General features: G+C 41.6%; 1 pseudogene across 1 annotated transcript; it reads left to right on the top strand.

Moving 5' to 3' along the window:
- Positions 1-8192: 8192 nt before the first annotated feature.
- On the top strand, positions 8193-11388 carry LOC106605598 (inactive pancreatic lipase-related protein 1-like; annotated as a pseudogene). Its single transcript, XR_014381124.1, has 5 exons — positions 8193-8273; positions 8466-8600; positions 9779-9885; positions 10068-10188; positions 10342-11388. The product of XR_014381124.1 is annotated as an inactive pancreatic lipase-related protein 1-like (transcript).
- Positions 11389-19545: the final 8157 nt, after the last annotated feature.

The following is a 19545-nucleotide window of genomic DNA, read 5'->3' on the forward strand; positions in this document are numbered from 1 at the left end:
TAGAATTACAGTCAACAACAGCTTAGCATTAAGACAAGCATCCACATCTCCCTTTACCCCTTACAGTCTCTCTGCTACAGCCAGCCGCCTTTCGGAACACTGTGGTAGTGGCAAGAATATTAAAGATGATGAAATAATATTTTCATTTACTACTGATGAAGAATCAATCATCAAATTCTATGATGATGATAAGCTCTAATGGGGGCTCTAGATGACCTACGGACGTCAATCTGTTCTAAGACCTGTGACCTGTGACCTTATGGCTTGTGTCAAATATCCAAAAGTATTGCAAAATACTTTTTTCATGAAATAGAGAGGCGTTGCTTTTTAACATCACTCACACATCATTTCTGTAATTAGAGTACAATAATGAGAAACTTGTTATTAAAAAGCCAGCTATTACATCTCATATACTCTGACTAGTAGAAGGTAATATAAGGATCCATTCAGGTTGCCTTTGTTAACTCATTTGTTAATTGCATACGTAATTAAACTGTGGTTTAATTACATATCATTATTCCACCTTTGTCTATGATATGGTGAATCAATGGTATGGGGCAGACTGACTAAATTAAGAAGGAGAATATCATAAATGTAATTTGGACTTGAGCAGAAAGTGCCATCATAGTAATTAGTGTTAAAAATACAAACAGAATGAGGAAGGAATCTCAGCTCTTTTTACACTATGTTCCTAAAGAGGATTAAGGAAATTAAAGTCTGCTGAGATGGCTTTTCAAACTTATTAACATTACAAATTGATGAAGATGGGAGGAAAGCTCCCGGTGGTGTTTTAATATGATTCTCCTTTATGAGCTGTTTGCTCAACCTGTATAACACTGAATAAGTTTTAGGTTAGTTAATTGTGGAAAGTTTATTTTGGAAATAGGTTTTGAATTAAGATGTATATATACACTGAACAAAAATATAAAAGCAACATGCAACAATTTCAAAGATTTTACTGAGTTACAGTTCAGGCAAGGAAATCAGTATGGATTTCACATGACTGGGAATACAAATATGCATCTGTTGGTCACAGATACCTTAAAAAAAAGGTAGGTGCGTGGATCAGAAAACCAGTCAGTATCTGATGTCACCATTTGCCTCATGCAGCGTGACACATCTCCTTCGCATAGAGTTGATTAATGGCATATGCTAAATGGCATATTATTGATCAGGCTGTTGATTGTGGCCTGTGGAATGTTGTCCCGCTCCTCTTCAATGGCTGTACGAAGTTGCTGGATATTGGCGTGAACTGGAACACGCTGTCGTACACGTCGATCCAGAACATTCCAAACATTCTCAATGGGTGACGTGTCTGGTGAGTATGCAGGCCATGAAAGATCTGGGAAATGTTCAGCATCCAGCAATTGTGTACAGATCCTTGTGACATGGGGCTGTGCATTGTCATGCTGAAACATGAGGTGATGGCAGCGGATGAATGGCACCACAATGGGCCTCAGGATCTCGTCACGGTATCTCTGTGCATTAAAATTACCCATCGTTAAAATGCAATTGTCTTCATTGTCCGTAGCTTATGCCTGCCCATACCATAACCCCACTGCCACAATGTTGACATTAGCCACCAGCTTGCCCACACGACGCCATACATGCTGTCTTGCATCTGCCCAGTACAGTTGAACCCGGGATTCATCTGTGAAGAGCACGCTGCTCCAACGTGCCAGTGGCCATTGAAGGTGATCATTTGCCCACTGAAGTCGGTAATGACGCCGAACTGCAGTCAGGTCATGACCCTGATGAAGATGAAAAGCATGCAGACACAATTTCTGACAGTTTGTGCAGAAATTCTTCGGTTGTGCAAACCGACAATTTTATCAGCTGTCCGGGTGGCTGGTCTCAGACAATCCTGCAGGTGAAGAAGTCAGATGTGGAGGTCCTGGGCTGAAATAGTTCAACATGATTTGCGGTTGTGAGGCCGGTTGGACGTACTTCAAAATTCTCTAAAACAACATTGGAGGCTTATGGTAGAGAAATGAACATTCAATTCTCTGGCAACAGCTCTGGTGGACATTCCTGAAGTTAGCATGCCAACTGCACATTAAGATTGGCCTTTTATTGTCCTCAGCACAAGGTGCACCTATGTAATGAGCATGCTGTTCAGCTTCTTGATATGCCACACTTATCAGGTGGTTGGATTATCTTGGCAAAAGAGAAATGCTCACTAACATGGATGTAAACAAATGTGTGCACACAATTTGAGAGAAAAAAGCTTTTTGTGCGTATGGAACATTTCTGGGATTGTTATTTCAGCTCATGAAACATGGGACCAACACTTTGTTGTGTTTATATTTTTGTTCAGTGTATCTTTTATAATTTGGCTAGGGATGGTGTTCTGCCCAAATTCATGCCCTTAAATGTTTAAATTGCTATAGTTTTGTCATTTAACTAATCATCACAATACATTGATTATACAACTACATGAGAGACTGCACGTTTTGTCTGCTGCAACATCCAACCTCATGAAGGAGGACACTGTATACAAGACGTAGAGCATGCCTTGTTTGTGTTTAATCCGATTAAACCCTTCCTTTTCAATAGGAGAGACTCAGCTCTATCTGAATACTCACAATAGGAACAATATGAGTTATGTCTGACAAGCTGTACCCTGGGGTAGCAGGGAATCTGTGGAACAAACATACTAGCAAGCCACAAAAACAGCGAGCCAAATTTAGGATATACTTGAGGCCTTGAAGGGGTGGTTTTGGGGTGCTACTTTATCCTACTGTACCGCTCAACACTATTTTAAGGATTTAGTCTAACTATACCCCCAGTTAAACCAACTGCTTTCTCAGTCACACACACAAAACAACAGAAACCACATGCTGTGTTAGTTTGTTGCGGCCCCTGGATGCTTCAGCCTGGTCCTGTGTGTCATTCTCCAGTAATTAGAGCCTTGCTGTGTCTGCCTCCCTCCTCCTCCTCCCTCCTTCTTCCTTCCTCTTCCTCTTCCTCCTCCAGACTGTGGTTCTCCTCTCCAACTGTAATACATTAGCAGGATTAACATTCCAATGGTAAGCCCCGCGGACGAACCTGCCGGCTTTTCTGTCCTCTTTCCCCCGCCCTGCAGCCTGCTCCATCTTGCACGTAATTTCCCTTCTGCTGCCTTGCTTTGCCCACCTCACAAACGTGTCACAGTGCAATGGTGCATCAAAGGTTTATCTCTCGAATCGAACAATATTCCTTTTCCCAGTGTTACCTACATGTGTTGTAGGGCTAGTTTTGAAAGATTTGTGGTGAAATGTTATACTGTACAAATGTGGAAATTAATAAGACAATTCAATGACATTGACGGGTCAGAGTGCATGCACTTTTACAAAAACATGTTTAGAGCTGGGGCTGATTTGTTACTGCTGTATTCTTAATCATTGTGTTTTAATTTTGGTTATGTCTCCACTTGTTTGTGGAAACCTAATAGCCAAAGCAAAGACAAATTGAGCAAATAAACAAATGCAGCAAGTAAACTAAGACTACACAGCCACAAACACACATTGGTCTTGAAATAATCAAAATGATAAACACACATACTGTATTTGACCCACGGGGTGCTTCACTAAACCAATCCCAGACACCTCCTATTCCACATGATTTATCCAGGAGCCGCAGGGGAGAGAGAGCACCTTAGGCCTGTTTTCTCATGGGATTATCCTCCTGGGTGGAAACTCCACAATGATCATCTCATCTAACTGCTTTGACAGGATCATCTGGCAAAGATTACCCCTCCCTCCCTGTTTCACATTTATTATGTTGTCGAGTTCTCTTCTATTTCTCTACTATTTCTGTGCAAAATATTTCAATTTTTTTCTAGAGCTTTGGATAGATCAGGTGTCTGCTATATTCCTTTTGATGATAATAGAATTGCAAGGTAGGAATATCATAAATAGGTAAATTACCAAACAATTATTCTGAAATTGTATATTGTATTTCAGTATTTGATTTTCCTTGGACATACGCACGGTGTCATTCATGTTTTGTTAGTCTCAATTTGGTGGTTATTGAAGAGGCTTGCTAATATACATTGTCTGCCCTTCATATAAAACATACGAACCCCTGGTTACATACAATCGGTGGATCTCCTATATCTACTAGGATATACACTGAGCATACAAAACATTCAGAACACCTGCTCTTTCTATGTCATAGGCTGACCAGGTGAAAGCTATGATCCCTTATTGATGTCTATCAGTGTAGATGAAGGGGATGGAGACAGGTTAAAGAACGATTTTTAAGCCATGAGACAATTGAGACATGGATTGTGTATGTGTGCCATTCAGAGGGTGAATGGGCAAGACAAACGATTGAAGTGCCTTTGAACAGGATATGGTAGTCGATGCCAGGCGCACCGGTTTGTGTCAAGAACTGCTTCGCTGCTGGGTTTTTCATGCTCAAAAGTTTCCTGTGTGTATCAAGAATGGTCCACCACCCAAAGGGCATCCAGCTAACTTTTTTAAATGTGCATTTTATTTAACTAGGCAAGTCAGTTAAGAGCAAATTCTTATTTACAATGACAGCCGGACGACGCTGGGCCAATTGTGCACACATTTGTTTACATCCCTGTTAGTCTTTGCTAAGATAATCCATCCACCTGACAGGTGTGGCATATCAAGAAGCTGATTAAACAGCATGATCATTACAAAGGTGCACCTTGGGCTGGGACAATAAAAAGCCACTAGAATGTGCAGTTTTGTCACACAACACAATGCCACAGATGTCTCAAGTTTTGTGTGCAATTGGCATGCTGACTGCAGGAATGTCCACCAGAGCTGTTGCCAGAGAATTGTATGTTAATTCTCTACCATAAGCCGCCTCCAACGTCATTTTAGAGAATTTGGCAGTACGTCCAATTGGCCTCACAAACGCAGGCCACATGTAACCACGACAGCCCAGGACCTCCACATCCGGCTACTTTACCTGTGGGATCAGGGGAGGAGGGTGCAGAGGAGTATTTCTGTCTGTAATAAAGCCGTTTTGTGGGGAAAAAATTGTTCTGATTGGTTGGGCCTGGCTCCACAGTGGGTTGGCCTGGCTCCCCATTACTACACACCTGCCCAGTCATGTGAAATCCATAGATTAGGGCCTAATGAATTTATTTAAATTGACTGATTCCTTAAACTGTAAACTATATGAAATTGTTGCATGTTGCGTTTATAGTTTTGTTCAGTATAAAAAGGATAGTTATTGAGGCGAAAGAGAAACAGCCACTGCTTACTCTCCAGTGCCATCTCTTGGAAATGTACAGTAGTTGACAGAAAATTAAATGAGAAAAACATGCAATTGAAATTGTACTGATAGATTTAACTTATTCAAAGTTTTAATGTACAAGTGGATAATTTACTTTTTAAGCATAGTATATTGGTATGATACAAAAATTGATCTACATGTAAAAAAGAAGAAGAAGAAACCTACAAGCCAATTTACTGTCTCTCTTGTTCAGTATCGGTGTAACAGCATGCAACAACACACAATAGGAAGTGGATATTCAGCTGGGTGATCTAACAGTTAAAGGTTAGGGTTAATTCAGAGTTTGCAGTTAGGTTAGGGTCTTCCGGCTGCTATCCACTTCCCATGAATACACACCTACACTCCTTAGGAACAGCAGTGCCATCACCAGTACAGTACAACATGGTATATGGTGTACACATACTGTACGTACACAGTGTACATGTCTGAGCTGGCTGTGATATCAGTTTTGTGATAACAAACCGTATGACTTATAAACGCTATACATTACTGACAAAAACATATTCTTGACAGAATGAACCAGGTCTAACCAATTTCTAGAAGACACAATAGTATACCTGTAACATACACATGAAATAGATGACTGGGAAGGAGTAAACATTTCAGTTTGATCATATTCATTCAACATATAATTCAAAAGTGATTTATTGATTAAGTTGTGTTTTGTATATGTTTACTTATTCATTCAGTCACATACAAACCTTGAACAGTTTCTAGCATACTTTTCCACAATCTCAACTGCTACACTACAGCAATGAATTGTTTCTTGCTTTCTAAAGCCCGTTTATACCTGGTTGTAACATGCATACCTTGTTCTGATCTTTTCCACATTTTGATTGTGCCCAGATTTTGGACAGGTGTAGACGATTGAAAGTCGCCTTGTGGTCTGATTGTGATCAGATCTTCCCGACCACCTCTGGAGGTAGTCAGAAGCCTTGTTTACACCTTGCGCTAACATGTGCATTTTGTGATCTGATTAATATGATCCAATCACTATCTGATTAAGGTTTGTTTTGACTCGTGTCTACGCATTGTATTAAAATGTGTCTCTTATCCGTCCACTGTTTCTGCATTGTGACCAGATCAGCTGGTGCCTCCCTGTCAGCAAATTATTTGACAGATATTCTTTCAAGATAATATTAATTTATTTATTTTAAGACAATTACTGATGCCAATGATTTTAGAGGCCAGTATAATGATGATTTAAATGGTTTGACCATCCAGATCTGTTTACACTTGATTGATATCCGGACACAACGAGTCCCTGACTTCCTCAGGAGGTGGTCTGGAAGATCTGATCACAATCAGATCGCAATGTGTCTTTTAATCATCTACACCTGTCTAAAAATATGGGCGCAATCAGAATGTGTGAAAAGATCTGAGGACAAAGGGCTGAGGACAGATCTGAGGAAAAGATCTGATTGGTCAAAATACCAATAAGATCAGAATTAGGCTGTCTGTGTTAAACACAGCCATGTTAGCATTGGTATAAATGGGGCTATATACTGTATCTTACAAGTGTAGACGGATCTGAACAGTGAAACCATTTAAATCATCATTATCCCACCCTATAACATCACTGACAGGTGACGCCATTGACTTGGCATAAATATGCGTCTTTAAATAAATAAATCCATATTATTTTGAAAGAATATCAGTCAAACATTTCCATACAGGGAGGGACCAGGATATTTGGTCACAATGTGGACACAGTGAACGCATAAGAGACACATTTTACTACCATGTGTAGATGCAAGGGCTACAATGGCTGCGTTTACACAACCAGACCATTTATTGGCAAAAGATCTGATCTGATTGGTCAAAAGAACAATAGGTAAAAACAGCAAACAACGTGGGCACGATCAAAATGTGGTTTAGCTCAGGACACAGGAACAATGTTAGCACCAGGTATGAAGGAGGCTTAATTGACACAACTGATTTCAACTAGGTAATTAGGTAGCCTGACATTTTAAATAGGTGTGACCTATTTAATTGGGATGTCTTTTTATGGTTGTAATTTGTTCTGGAAATACTGTTTAACGACCAGAGTCGTTGGAAGGTAAGCGGTTCTTGTACATATTTATTTTTTATTTAACCTTTATTTAACTAGGCAAGTCAGTTAAGAACAAATTCTTATTTACAATGACGGTCTAGGAACAGTGGGTTAACTAACTACCTTGTTCAGGGGCAGAACGACAGATTTTTACCTTGTCAGCTCAGGGATTCAATCTAGCAACCTTTCGGTTACTGGCCCAACGCTCTAACCGCTAGGCTACCTGCCACCCCTGAACATAGAAGAGCATAGGAAACCCCAGGACATAGTGTCTATAATACTGTAATAAGCTCACATAGTTGCTGTCACAAACTTCAAACTCCACACAGTTGTCACTGACTAGTTGGATAATTTCCCACTGAGCCAAGAATTTCTGTACTTACAGGATTCGTATAAATACATTTTTATCCGTTTTTTATTTTATTTACATTTGGCAATAAAACATGAATGCAGTTGTTTGTCATTGTTTTGTTTTCTGTTTGCGGCCCTGGTTGTCCTGAGAAGACAATGGTAAAACACTTCAATGTGAGACTAAATATGAATGCAGAGCAAGCAGATGGATGAAAAGTTGTGAATTTCAGCTTTTTTTTTACTGTGGGATTTCGTGAGACTGATGGAAACAAACAACAACTTCTAGTGTTTTAAGTCTTTAAGTGTTAGTGAATGCCAGATTTTCCACAATGATTCATGTTGTGTACTGTGCTGATCAGTTATAATGCTACTGTATATAGATGGTGTACCTTTTGGCCTTGATATGAACTGATGTTATAGTATGTACACAATAGTACGTGACATCAGACACCTCCAACTGCCTGTTTCCCAGACACAGAAGAGTAGCCCAGATCAGTGTATATAAAAAAAAAAGCAAACAGATTCAGCACAAATGTCTGTCGTTAATTGTACTGGTTACTTATTCATTTTTTTTGACAAGGGTGACGAGAACTGGCTTATTGACATGTGCAAAGTAGGCAGCGGTCAGTTCTAGTCTGAGTGCACTACACGTTGAGTCCCTCGCAATGTGACTTGTGTACTATGCTTGATATTTTATTTTGGGGTGAGAGGGTGGTTCTCTGGATAACACCAAGGAAGTAAGCGATAGTTAACACCGGGAACAGCAGTTCCCATTGTGGGGTTGATGTCATGTTTGTGTTTTCAGACCATACTGACAGAGGAAGAGGTCAACTGCATCTGTGTGGACTGGAAGAAGGGGGGGCTGACCCTCTGCACACAGGCAGCCAATAACATCTGAGTCGTTGGTGCCCAGGTGGCCCACATGATTGACGTCTTCTGGGTAAGTACCTTCTGGATCATAGGTACTGTATACACAGGGTTGGTGTTAATTCCACAAATTCAATTCCTTTTCCCTTTTACATTTTATTCAATTCAAATTCTACTAAGCTAATGTATGGACTTGTTTTAAGATGATCATACCGTGGATATTTTAGCTGTTTAAATTCACTTGTGTAGATATATATTTACAATTTGATAAAATATAAAATTTGGCCTTTGCTGCTATAGCCCATTGAAAGGCATTGAATAACACATTCATAAATGGCAAAAGACAATCAAAGGAAGTCATAAGATTTTGAAGTCTCAGTCCTATATCTAGGAGAAATAAGATGGCTCAGGAATAATAAAAAAAAAATGTACATGTATTTGACCCCTTTAAGGGTGGGGGGCACAACCACTTCTATAATTTTTTTGGTACCGGGTTAACTTCAGACGAGTACCGTGACAAAACTGAGAACACCATCGTGAGTCATGTTTCCATAGTTGTCATGTTAGTTTATAGGTCAAACCTTTCGGGATGCCACAGACGTTTTCATGAGAGACCGATTTTCGGGATGTCTCCTGGTCTGACAAACAGCGCTGTAGCTCTCCCACTTTCCATCGCAGCTGTGGAAGGCTGACATGGGCGGATACGGTGGAATGAGACACAGCCCATACAAAAACGGATATATCTAGCTTAAACTGATGGATTTTGATGGGGAAGTAATTATTTTAATTAGATTGACACAAGCCTGCGTCAATCCACTTTAGGCGTTCAAATCCTGCAGTAAATTTTCTATAATTGCATTAGTTCCTTTATATTTCTTTGCATTAGTTTATCTGGGAAATGGAAAAATACAGAATTTCAATTCCGAAGTGACATTTTTCACCATTCTAATGTAGTCTAATTCTATAACTTTAAGATTGTTGGAGTTCTAATTGAATTCAACAAACTCTCTACTTCAGAAGTGAATTAAATTCTATAATTATATTGGAATTGACCCTGACTGTCTACGCATGCACATGCCGTATGTTTCACAGCTCAAGAACGTTTAAACCTAAACATATCTCTTTCTGTTGCGGCAGCATGGACGCACACCTGCAGAATAAAGGGGAATTGTCACACACAGCAAACAGAGCATTCTAGGTTGAAAGACCGCATTATCACTCCAACGCCCACCTTAACATTTTCTGTCACAGGACGTCTATTGGCAGAAGGCTAGCATGGCCCACGTTATCGGACAATCTGGGAGCAGACGCTGCTGGGGAGGTGGGCCGCAGGATCAGCAGGCTAGGACGCATCACAGGTCAGATCTTAGCTAAGCACCTGTATACATCATCATGGATCTACGTAATGCAATGAAACCCAGGTCCCAAGCCCCAACTCCTATTCTGAGCCATATAACCCTTGTTGAAAACGTGTAGATGTAAAGTGATTGGCTGAAATTCTGAGTTAGAGGTTGTATGTTTGTGTGTCCTCCTCTCTCAGGGCTGGACCCAGCACAGCCCTGCTTCCAGGGCCTCATTGCAACGGTGCGCCTGGACCCCTCTGATGCCACGTTTTGTAGATGTCATTCACACTGACACGCTGCCCTTCATCCCTTATGTTGGTATGGGACACAATGGATGTTTTTTAAATATCAAAATAAAGTGCACTGTTTGAGTGTGACGAATACCCTGGCTTACATTTGTGGCTTACACAAAATATTTCTGTTCATATGAGCGGAATACAGCACAAGACTAAATCATCCTTTTTATTTCAGGCAAGGGCATATCTCAGGCTGTTGGCCACATTGACCTCTACCCTAACGGAGGAGAGCACATGCCTGGCTGTGACAAGAACATTGTCTCTACCATTGTGGACATTGACTGCCTTTGGGAAGGGGAGAACTGATGCATATTTGTACTGTGTCTTGAAATCTGTAGAATTGGGGGAAAATGCTTAAAAGGGGAAGATAGATGAGGATCAACCGCAAGGGAAAATAACTCCCGATTGCGTGATAGAAATGTAAATGTAACTTCCGATTTGCGCTGACATGCAGCAGCGGCAATGTGAATGCAGTCTCCTCTAATGCCGGAACATTGCCTTTAAATTTCAATAACACTAATGCTGAACTTCTGCGTTACGGATTGAATAGAGCCAGGGGAGAACGACTGCCCCCTCTCATTGAAGCTACAGAAGTTGAATGCCAACTGCAGTACTGCAGGCTTTGTTAGCGGAAAACAGGATCCCCCCATTACAGCGAATGGGAAAAATGACAATCTTCTTAAAAAAACGAAATAGAATGATACAAATAATTGCTTCTAATAAACCAGATGTATGTCCTTGAACTGATAACTTCAAAATTGCACACAGAATAAGTTATAAGGATAATTGAGTTGCTAATGGCAACCTGCAGTACCCCAGGTTGGCCTTCAACTTGAGCTACTCAATGAGAGGTGGCAGCACTGAGTTAGCCAGCAACATCACTTCATGGATTAGCTCAAACTTCACGTTATTCCTCCATGTGACACTATCTTAAGACTTAATTTGGCTTGAATGCGCTATTGAGTCTTCACATAGGAATGAATGGTGTCACTTGATCGATGTATGAATGGCCAAAGCCAGTCAGTGAATAGAGACCCCGATCTATTAACCAGCCGTTACAAGTTGATGTAATGTAACTTCCTATGTAGTGTAAGATTACCCACCAAGGTCAGAACTAGCATCATAGGCACTCCATGTCACAATGACACACACATTTTCTTGTCTGGCCATCTTAAAATGTATCCCCTGGATTATTGGAGTGGTACCAATGGTAAAACCATAAAGAACACCAGTTTTTTTCAATTGGACCGGTCTGGACAAATATTTTCTAAAATGGTGGCAGGCTCCTTCAGTTATGTGCTGCTGCCTTGGGGTCCAGCACAGCTGAATCTGCCACTTTCGATTGTAGATAAGAGTGGAAGATGGCGCCACAGCTTTTGATCTTGAAGTGCCTGGTGCTTGCCCTATGCTGGGAGACTACAACATAGCCCATGACCTTTACCCATCCCTCTCTCTGCTTTGCCCCCTTTGTTATTGTGCCAGACACGCACAATGTTTTTGCCTGCAACCATCTCTGATCCTACAAGTACTACAATGACAGACTCGTAAACCCTGAAGGCTTTACGGGATACAGGTTTTGACTCTGTAAGTGTTTTCTTTATTTGGGTTTGAAAGTCTTCCCCAAATTACTGGGGTTGCGCTGAGTTGTTAGGGGGCCAAGGCTGGGTGGCTGTCCTCCATTAACAAACTACTCTAGGCTATCACATGGGATGGGGAGGCGCATCGCTGGCTGCAAAGACTGTCCTGGGGGGGCACGCACGCACCTGTTGTACATGACATTGATATGGCTGTGAACGGTTTCTATGGTTTTAGAAGTTGATTTGCCGGGATTGGGTTCAGCGAAGCATGTAGCAGACGGGCGTCCCCCATGATTTCTATGGGAGGGAATGCAGCTGTCCACGTTAATGGCAGTTTATCCCTGCTTTGGGTCGCATCCCAATCAAACAGCCCCGGGAGCATGGTGCATGACCTCATACATTCGGAAAGTATTCAGATCTCTTGACTTTTTCCACATTTTGTTACGTTACAGCCTTATTTTAAAATTGATAAAAACATTTTTGTTTTCATTAAGCTACGCAATACCCCATAAAGACTTTTCCAAAACAGGTTTTTAGACATTTTTACAAATGTATTAAAAATAAAAAACACTACCTTATTTACATAAGTATTCAGACCCTTTGCTATGTGACTCAAAATTGAGCTCAGGTGGATCCTGTTTCCATCTATCATCCTTGAGATGTTTCTACAACTTGATTGGAGTCCTACTTTGGTAAATTCAATTGATTGGACATGATTTGGAAAGGCACACACCTGTCTATATAAGGTCCCACAGTTGACAGTGCATGTCAGAGCAAAAACCAAGCCATGAGGTCGAAGGAATTGTCCGTAGAGCTCCGAGACAGGATTGTGTCCAGGCACAGATCTGCTGCATTGAAGGTCCCCAAGAACACAGTGGCCTCCATCATTCTTAAATGGAAGAAGTTTGGAACCACCAAGACTCTTCCTAGAGCTGGCCGCCTGGCCAAACTGAGCAATCGGGGGAGAAGGACCTTGGTCAGGGAGGTGACCAAGAACCTGATGGTCACTCTGACAGAGCTCCAGAGTTCCTCTGTGGAGATGGGAGAACCGTACAGAAGGACAACCATCTCTGCAGCACTTCACCAATCAGGCTTTTATGGTAGAGTGGCCAGACGGAAGTCACTCCTCAGTAAAAGGCACATGACAGCCCTCATGGGCTCTCAGACTTTGAGAAACAAGATTCTATGGTCTGATGAAACCAAGATTGAACTCTTTGCCCTGAATGCCAAGAGGAAACCTGGCACCATCCCTACAATGAAGCGTGATGGCAGCATCATGCTTTGGGGATGTTTTTCATAGGCAGAGACTGGGAGACTAGTCCGGATTGAGGGAAAGATGTACTACAAATGGATCCTTGATGAAAACCTGATCCAGAGCACTCAGGACCTCAGACTGGGGTGAAGGTTCACCTTCCAACAGGACAATTACCCTAAGCACACAGCCAAGACAACGCAGGATTGGTTTCGGGACAAGTCTCTGAATTTCCTTGAGTGGCCTAGCCAGAGCCCGGACTTGAAACCGATCGAACATCTCTGGAGAGACTTGAAAATAGTTGTGCAGCGACGCTCCCCATCCAACCTGACAGAGCTTGCAGGGATCTGCAGAGAAGAATGGGAGAAACTCTCCAAATACAGGTGTGCCAAGCTTGTAGCATCATCCTGTCTGTTTGGCCCTGTCTGGGGGTATCATCGGATGGGGCCACAGTGTCTTCTGATCCCTCCTGTCTCAGCCTCCAGTATTTATGCTGCAGTAGTTTATGTGTCGGGGGGCTAGGGTCAGTCTGTTACATCTGGAGTATTTCTCTTGTCTTATCCGGTGTCCTGTGTGAATTTAAATATGCTCTCTCTAATTCTCTCTTTCTCTCTTTCTGTCTTTCTCTCGGAGGACCTGAGCCCTAGGACCATGCCTCAGGACTACCTGGTATGATGACTCCTTGCTGTCCCCAGGCCACCTGGCCGTGCTGCTGCTCCAGTTTCAACTGTTCTGCCTGCAGCTATGGAACCCTGACCTGTTCACCGGACGTGCTTGTTGCACCCTCGACAACTACTATGATTATTATTATTTGACCATGCTGGTCATTTATGAATATTTTAACATCTTGACCATGTTCTGTTATAATATCCACCCTGCACAGCCAGAAGAGGACTGGCCACCCCTCATAGCCTGGTTCCTCTCTAGGTTTCTTCCTAGGTTTTTGGCCTTTCTAGGGAGTTTTTCCTAGGGAGTTTTTCCTAGCCACCGTGCTTCTTTCACATGCATTGCTTGCTGTTTGGGGTTTTAGGCTGGGTTTCTGTACAGCACTTTGAGATATCAGCTGATGTACGAAGGGCTATATTAAATAAATTTGATTTGATACCCAAGAAGACTCGAGGCTGTAATCACCGCCAAAGGTGCTTCAACAAAGTACTGAGTAAAGGGTCTTAATACCTGTAAATGTGATGTTTTTGTTTTAATAAATGTGCAAACATTTCTAAACCTGTTTTTGCTTTGTCATTATGGGGTATTGTGTGCAGATTGATGGGGGGAGGACAATTTAATCCATTTTCGAATAAGGCTGTAACGTAACAATGTGGAAAAAGTCAAGGAGTCTGAATACTTTCTGAAGGCACTGTATGAGTATGTCCCAAGAGATGCTGACCGACGCCTCGTTGTTCACGTCGTAAACGCCCTTGGGTGTTATTCCTTTGCCCTGTTGACAGCCAAACTCAGCTATTCCCACAACTATAAACTGGTGTCATCCTGAACTACATATTTATAGGGTGGCGATCTATGACTCATTAAAAGTTGGGAGGAGCTTTGCGTGTGTTCCCCCTATTTCGGGTACTCAAAGCCATGGGTGAGAAACGATGAGTACTCACAAATTGCTTTGGCGTAAAGAGGCGGAAAGCGCTGGGTCATAACATGCAAGATCCCTTAACATTTCACCTTGGGCAGAATATTAACTGTAGCGGACTGACTCATAATGCATTATCAAACGTGCAAAACGAGCTAACCAATACTTTAGCCTGTCCTTTTGCATTTTCGTGAATGGCCAAAAATGGCAATTGTGGATAAATACTAAGCTTTAATCTTTACTTTCAAACTGAAATGCCTCAATTGAATGTCTCCCAGTACAACAAATCTACACATTCTTGTTTCTATACCTTGCCATATATGGTCATATTCTATATTCGGGTCCCTCGGCCCTATCAAATCCACTGTCTAACATCAATGTTTTCACCTGATTCTGTCATTGGTATTTATTTTTATGGGAGGTGTTTACCATGTGCAGACAGTATGCATGTCCCTCAGGACAAACGAGGGCGTTCTGTTATTAATGCTAGCCGTATGCCCCTAGTGCCAAATATGGGTTCCTGAGGCTTCAGACTCAGCCCTAACAAAACTAGTACTGCGATAGGATTTACTGCCTATGCGCCACTTTACCGACGTTTGTGTTCATTTGGTTTGGAGCGTAAACCTATGACGGGAGGAACACATTAAATAACACGCTGTTTGTAATGTATTTATTGTACACCAGCTAACCTGGACTGTAGCCTCCTAATATATAACAAGTCATAATTTTGAGAAAAAAAAGCAGCTCTCTGAAAGATGCTCTGTAAAACCCTAGAGGGCAGTGTAGGACCGTCATCTGTGATAAACATTCGTCTATTCATGTTCCACTGGCTCACCATATCTCTGTTGCAGCTTTTTGTTCTGTGGAAACGAGATGGTGCGTGAGATCGCGCTTCAGACCCTTAAACCATGCGAACCTGAGTGAAGCACAATATGAATGAAGTTACAGCATTTTAATTGTTTCTACAATTGGGTACGGCAGCTGCAGTCAAATACACCTACACAATGAAGCATTGCAGCAACATGAGTGGAAGAAAAAGGACAGAGGTATATCCCGACCTGTTCAAGGACAAAGTAATCCTTAGAATGGCAACAAAAAAATGTATAAGCTATCATATGCAAGAATATGCAGAATCCGGTTTAAATCCTGATTTGAATTGTGTGTTCGCATAACGCATACAGGAAGAAAGTTCTGAGTCTCTATTAGCCTAAATGTTGAAAGACTGGGGGCTGCATTTGTGCAAACACAAATCTACACTAAATTACACGTTAATATCATGTCGCTCCTTTTCCCATTTAGACAAAAAGTGCAGCCAGCCAGAAAGCCTGCCTAATGTGTCATACGTGTATTTCCAAGAGGCCTAGTGTCTTCACAGCTCTCATTAACGTGTCCCTGGCCTTTCACCAGCTTAGGAAGTCCTGATTGGGTCTCATTGTTTTGGCTTCATTTATTTGAATACCCACCCTGTGATTACGGCTAGGGAAAATACAGCATTAAAAGGCAAGCTGCCATTTTCATCAGAACGCTAACAAAGTGCATTTGTATGCAGTGACTTAACAGATTCGAGCCATCAGCACTCACACAATACCAATCAGAACAATCCGCAGAGCCACAGCCCCGAGAATGACTACATTATGGTATTAAACATAGCATTGAATATGGGGCTAAGGGGTGGGGGATGCTTGTGTCTTCAAATCCGCCGTAGACATCCGTCACTGTCTTTCTTTTCGATTTCTTTTTAATAGGCTCATTGAATGCAGAGGCTAATGACAAAATAGCTAGCTAATTCCAGTAATTATGTCTGTTTGCCTGAGGGAATTTGTGGATGACAGCGTTTCATTTTGATCAGTGCTCCCAGGGCTCTGGGGGTGGCATTGTAGCTAACAAAGCACACACAGGTCAAGCATTAGCAAGGTATACTTAAAACAGTGGAAAACACGACAGATGACAGAGAACAGATTTTTCAATGTGTCTGCAGTTATATAATTGGATGTGTATACAAAAGGATGCTACTATATGAATGACAGAGAGAGGTTTTGGTAACTTTGAATTAGGTAATGGTTGGACTAGATAATGGCTTTGTTGGACTCCTTGAATACCAATCTTCAAAATCATTGCTTAGCAAAAACCTGATTGTTTTTGTATTTCCTTCATATGGTTGGGATGTGGTTTATCTAGATTATCATAGACTGATAAAGGGATTAGGATGTTTCCTGGCAAATGGAAAAAGCTCACCAGAATCATTTTGTAGCTATACCTGTCCTAAACATACTAGGACTACTCCATAGTGGGTAAGGCCTACTCAAACTGAAGTTGGAGTGCCCACATTAGGAACAAAGGGTTGCTGGTCTGATTTCATGCTGATTTCATGCCATGACTTTACTAGAATATCTAACAGTTATTTATATCAAACCCGCACTCAAAAAATACACACGTGTAGTCGCATGTTCAGTCAGCCATCCAGTCCAATAAAACTGTCTTGACTCTTTCCAACACTGGATTCTGTTGTTGGAATATGTTACAGTAAGGAGTGCCATTCCTATCATGTACACAATTGTTTGTATGTATGTGCCTGTGTATATGTGTGTGTGTGTGTGTGTGTGTGTGTGTGTGTGTGTGTGTGTGTAGCACAGGTGGCTGGTGGCACCTTCATTGGGGAGGACTGGCTAAATTTAATTGATGGAATGAATTATTAATGAGATGGTATCAAACACATGCTTTACATATGTTTTCATACCATTCCATTTACTCCATTCCCACCATTATTATGAGCCTTCCTCAGCAGTCTCCTATGGTGTGCAGGTATGTGTGTGTGTGGAGGGAAGTTACCCAAACAGACCTCTCATCAACATGCAGTGACACTCATCTCATAGATAAGGGTGTCTGCTGAGCAAACAAATACTAATAAACTCAAATGATGGCTAGGTAACCTGACAGAGGGGGGAATGGCCCAGCAGAGCACAAACGTGCTCCAAATGGAATGAAAACGTGTGAAGAACTGTGAGACTTCAGCCATGAACATCGACCGCAACATCACGCTGGAATGAAAACATGTTGAGCTCCCAGCTCCAAATCTCACTGCTTTCCTGACAGAATATATGAGTGTGTGTGAATGTGTGGGAGGGATCACACCAGCAATTCAAGGGCCTACTTTGAGAGTTTCCCCTTGAAATTGCCGTAGCAACTGCCCTACTTTCCAGCCATTCCGGAGACAACCAGTGCACCTATCCTATCCTTCACCCTACCCATCCCCCTCGCACACATCCAACAACTAAAAACAACCTTGCCCTGTGCGGGGTTGAGAGCCTCTCCACAAACACTCCTGTTAGAATAACACACTCACTCCTAAATGCACACAGTGGTTGAATAAGAAGTGTTTAGTTTCATATTCAGCTTGTTGGATCATTAGCGAGGGCGCTTGAGGCTAACTACAATTTAGCAGTGGACTTTTTAATCCAAAAGTATGTATATGTGAAATGAATAATGGCACACCATTGCAAGCTGAATAGAGCAAGGGTTCCCAAACTTTTTGTGTCTGGGGACCCCTTTTGTGATTGCAAATTCATCAGGGAATCTCACATAATCAGAACACAACAAAATAGCATACAAGGAGTTTTGCTATGACTTTGGCAGTGCATGGCCGGACGAACCAAGTCTCGGGCCCTGGGAAGAAACATTTTAAAGGCCCATGGCATTGGAGAGAAAATGTAGCAGTTTTCAGGAAATTTACTGCAATTCTACACATTTTGTAATGGGGCAGAGATTTTTTGTTGTTGCAGCTTTAAAGCTAATATCCTGCATTTCTACACATTTTGCCATAAGGCAGAGAGAACTTTGCAGTTTTAAGCTTTAATTACAGTGCATTTATGTAAAAAAATATATACAAGAAGTATTAAGTTGAAACATTTGTAATTGCTGGAGTAACGTGGATACCAATATCCCTGTGAGCCTCCCAGGCCAATATTGCCCAGGGTTAAGAACATAAATTATAGATTAATAATATTACATTTTATTGTATTGTATTACACCCTCAATTTATTCCATGGATCCATTGGCCAAAATCCCTTTAATCTGTTGTTAGTAATATTCATACAAAAAAATGAAATGCAGTGCTTCTGCGGACCCCACTTTGAGAACCCCTGGAGTAGAGAATAGCACATTGAGTTTGGTTTGAAGCATGTGCTTATTTCGCAACCTCTGTTATTAAACCCAGGATCTTTTTTGGTAAAAATCATCGCTGTACTATATGAGTACTACTGTACATAAGGCACTCCAAAGCCATTAGGCCTAATAGATACCGGCAGTTATGGACCCATGTCTCCAAAACGTCACAACTCGACACAGCAAAAGTAAATGAGTCTTGAATTTCAGCCAAAAAAACAGCTGGAGCTTATTTTGGATCTACTGTTCTTTCTCCTAATACAACGTTCTGGCCTGGGTGGAGAGATCAGAAACAGATGAGCAGCAAAGTTAGAAATAATTTCGAGCTGTCATTATCATGGAGATATAGACCACTGAATTAGTGGAGGCTGCTGAGGGGAGAACGGCTCATAATAATGACCAGAGAGGAGCAAATGGACTGGCACATGGAAACCATGTGTTTGATGTATTTGAAACCATTCCACTGATTCCGCTACAGTCATTACCACGAGCCCGTTCTCCCCAATTAAGGTGCCACCAACCTCCTGTGCACTGAGTTGGAATCGTCCGTTGCGAAAACACCAAAAACAAGTCACAGGTGGTGAAGCAGGGTATCACTACTGCATAGTGCTGTACTAGTTATCCCATCATTTCAATGCTGTATTACGTAGTCTCAGGTACTGTAGTTTCAAAAAATGTTGGTAACACTTTATTTGAATTTTCCATCTATTAACCTTAACCCTAGCCCTAACATTTACCCTTATCCTAACCCTGAACTTAACCTTTACCCTAACCCTTATTCTAAACATAACCCTAACCATAACCTTT

The sequence above is a fragment of the Salmo salar genome, chromosome 01 (genome assembly GCF_965601325.2).
Source record: "Salmo salar chromosome 01, fSalSal1, whole genome shotgun sequence".
Taxonomy (NCBI): domain Eukaryota; kingdom Metazoa; phylum Chordata; class Actinopteri; order Salmoniformes; family Salmonidae; genus Salmo; species Salmo salar.